The sequence below is a fragment of the Colobus angolensis genome, unplaced genomic scaffold (assembly GCF_000951035.1).
Source record: "Colobus angolensis palliatus isolate OR3802 unplaced genomic scaffold, Cang.pa_1.0 Scaffold754, whole genome shotgun sequence".
In the NCBI taxonomy this organism is placed as follows: Eukaryota; Metazoa; Chordata; class Mammalia; order Primates; family Cercopithecidae; genus Colobus; species Colobus angolensis.
In genome coordinates, this window is record NW_012121310.1 from 87,891 (window position 1) to 91,800 (window position 3,910).

The 3,910-nt window shown below is 51.1% G+C and overlaps 1 pseudogene; it reads left to right on the forward strand.

Annotated features, from left to right (window-relative positions):
- Positions 1-244: 244 nt before the first annotated feature.
- Positions 245-3,910, forward strand: part of LOC105501852 — a 31,536-nt pseudogene continuing 27,870 nt past the window's right edge.

The window sequence follows — 3,910 nt, forward strand, 5'->3', positions numbered from 1 at the left end:
CAGTGCTAATGAGCAGGCTAGTGATGGGCCTCAAGCACCCCAATACCATCTAGGAAGATCTGAATGCCATCTGCGGCTGGGGCTGCGTGGGGACAGGGGCTGTGGCTGCCTTGGCTTGTCATGGCCCTACCACAGATGCACCCGTCCTGTGCTGCTTCACCAGCAGCCAGCTGTCCATGGCCCTGAGCCTGTCACACCATGCTTGCTACCTCATGCTGCTCTTGTGTGATAAAATTATCCCGAGATGGCGCTGCTGGATGTTAGTGCTGGAAAGGGGCAGCACCTTTGTCCTGGGGGATTAGGAACTGACCAGATCCTTCCTGACTGACCCCCAGAACAAGTGGGGGTTGGTGCTGCATTGAATGATGATCCCCCCAAAATGTGTTTGCACTGGCTCAAAGAATACACAATGCAGGGGCCTAAAATGAAGACACATGAATCGTGATGTGGAGATTAGCTTGCAGCCGGGAAACAGGTGCCTCTCAGGTATCTCATCTTCCCCAGCAAGTGTGGAATATGTCCATGCCCATGGTGTGATCTGTCCTTCTTAACTTGTACACAACTCCAGGTTAGTTCTGAGTGAAGGACATGCAGATGAGATATCTCAGGTCATTTGTATGTTTGACATTATGGCTGCTGCTTTTGCTGCCACTAGCCCTAGACCCAACCTGGCTTAAAGTCTACGCTTTAGGTAAAAAAGGTGGAGGGCTTCCTGTATCCTGTGATGGGAAGTCAGAGATCTGTGGTAGGGCTGGGGGTTGGGGTGCACTTTAGTTTTGTGGCAGGATGAAGGCTGCAGTGATTTCATTAATTGTGATTGGCCTGGCCTGGTTATAGCTCCGGGTGAGGGGGAGGGAGTCATCAGTGGTTGTCCCCTAGACATCCAGGTGCCCAGCACTGGCCTGCCTGCCCTCAGGCACAGGAAAAGGCACAACCATAGGCCCTGACTTGCCTCCCTACTCCCTAATCCCCAGGTGGGAATACTTGGAGGCTACAATCTGAAAGTCTTTTTCTCCTATTTTAACCCCAGCTGCCTAACACATCGTGGAGATAGGATGGGTGAGGGATTTTAGGGGAACCAGGGCAGAATCATGGATCCTGGGAGAAAGTTAAAGATACAGGAGTGGTTTTCACCTCTCTGTGGAGCCCAGCTCTCTACCTGGTCATTGCCACACAGCGCCTTCTACAGAGACTAGCTCTATGGTGATTGGGAATCCCAGCAACCCCAGGCTGCTCCCTGTTCCTGGCTGCCTGTGCTTCTTCCCTTGCCTGCTGTCAGAGCCCATATGAAGGAGGAGGTTGCCACCCTGTGAGCCTGAGGGAGCTGTGTCTGACTGGGGCTTCTGCCCGGTGTATTGCAAAGAGCTACTTATGGGTATGGTCTGTCCAGATACCTTGTTTCAAGAAGAATGGGTGCAAGCTAGCAAGTGTAGCATCCCCACAACTGATAAATACATTTTTCTTGTTTTTAAACCATCACATCTTTATATCACATTAGAATAAAGTTTTTAAAACCTGCTGCTCCAGTTTCACCTGGGTGGTCTGTAACCCAATCTCACAATCAAACTGGATTTGATTGTGAGTGCTGTTGTTATAAATGTTACTAAGAGAGGAATATGTATAAATTAGATCAAATTTAAGGTTATTCTTATAATGCCACTTGAGTGGAAAGCAAGAGGGCAGAGTCACAGGCACTCAGCTGGGGTTTACCTACCTTCCAGTTACTAAACTCATGAGGGTGTGGAACAGGTGAACCTGTAATTGGTGACAAAAGGAAAAAGGCTGGAGTGAAGGCCAGGTTGGGGAGGGGTGCTAGGCTGTGGGGTTAAACCCTGGGCATGTTGGACCTGTGAGGTCCCTGAACATCTAACTAGCTGGGTACCTGCCTTTGTCACATCAGTTGAGGTAAAGGGATTGGGCAGCTCTCTCTAGAAGTCACACTGCTGGGAGAATAGAGGAGTGTCTAAAACTTGCCATCCTACGGTAGGTTTTAGACCAACCTGGACTCTCTTAGAGAGCTAATGAGATGGGAGGAAGGCAGTCCCCCAGGTGAACCTGAGGGACAGAGCCTATGAAGTAATAGGGAGTGTATGGAGGTGGCCTGTCCCTATGAGAGGGGGACTCTAAGGCTCATTACTCCTCGTGGCTGCTGCTCAGCCATCCCTCTGCAGAAGAGGCAGGTCCTCGGCCATATATATAGTTCAATGCCTTTTGGAGTGTTTAGAGAGTCCTTCATGTTTTAGGAATTCTAAAAGCAACAACAACAACAACAACAACAAATTCCAATTCTAATGTCTGTAATTTCTCCCGGAGCCAACTGGAAAAAAGATGTCCTTCACCTCGAAGTCTTAAGGGACACCCAAGGATAGCCATCAGTGTCTTGGCCATTGAAGCTTCATGTATGCTCTCTGCCACCGATTTGATTTGCAGCCTCATGATTGTGTTGTACTAAATATACTTTCCTCTAGCCTTGTCCACATATATAGGTGTGTGTGTATATATCTGTGTGTGTGTGTATGTGTGTGTGTGAATATATCTTAGCCTTTCTAAGATGAGCATATTGCCTGGGCGTGGTGGCTCACGCCTGTAATCCCAGCACTTTGGGAGGCTGAAGCAGGCGGATCACTTGAAGTCAGGAGTTCAAAACCAGCCTGGCCAACATGGCAAAACTCTGTCTCTACTAAAAATACAAAAAAGTTAGCCGGGGGTGGTGGCAGGCGCCTGTAATCCCAGCTACTCAGGAGGCTGAGGTAGGAGAATCGCTTGAACCTGGGAAGCGGAGGTTGGAATGAGCCGAGATCCAGCCACTGCACTCCAGCCTGGGTAACAGTGATACTCTGTCTCCAAAAAAAAAAAAAAGCACATTTGGGCAACATAATTCCTGCTTATCCGTTCCCAGCCCCCGCTGCTCCTCCATTTCTAACAGCCATCCCACGTTGTGGTGAGCAGTGTGGTACAGCATGCTGAGAGAGGAGCTCAGGGATGGGACAGGGGTCTTTCCTGCATTATCCAAATGATTAGAGAGTTGTTAAAAAAGGTGTCCAGTTGTTCTACTTTCTACTTTTAAATAGCGAATAAGATGCATTATACAAACAGACCCAAGTAAGGGAAAGAGCAAGTGCATTTCAAGGCTCAGCTCACTTCTTAATTAGCTGTGATACTCGGGGCGTGTGACTCCGCCTACAGGGGCCTGTTTCCCTGTCCATAAAGCGCGCTAATGCTGGGGACGGTGGGTGTAGGGGAGGGTCCTGGAGCCTTATTCAATCTGTGGCGCCAATGTAGGAACCGACCAGGGACGCAGTTGGGGAGGAGGGCGTGGCTTCCGGCGTTTGGCTGGGCCTTTGTCTCCGGCTCGAGCCGGTGCCTGGGATCCATCTCTACTCTTCCGCGTGTTGCCCCTCGGGAGCCCTCGGTGACTTTGTCACAGCCTCTGTTGCCGTGAGATCTGCAGGTACTGGAAGATGCATAGCTAAGATGCCAGGACATCCTGGAAACTGGGAAATGGTGAGTATGCGGGGTTGGGCATCCCAAGACGGGAGAGTGGGCTGGTTGAAACCGGCGGAACCGGCCTCCCCACGATCAGCTCCCGGGTCCGCCGACCTGATTCCCAGCTGGCGCAGCTCCGCCCTCAGCCCCTTCGGAGGGTGGGTGGGGGGCGCAAGATGGAGGCTGGGCCAGCGAACTTTGACCGTTAGCGTCCCCTTCCCGCGCCGCGACCTGCCTGAGGCTCCCTGGGCAGCGCTGCACCCGCATCCCCTTCTCTCTCCCAGATTGTTCAGGGATGACAGGCGGGTTATCAGAGCAGAATCCCGACTCGGTGGGTGCGTGGGAGGAGCTGCGGCCAGTGGGGTCCCCAGTGTCTGCTGTTAAAAAAATTTTTTTTTTTTTTTTTGAGATGAAGTCTCACTCT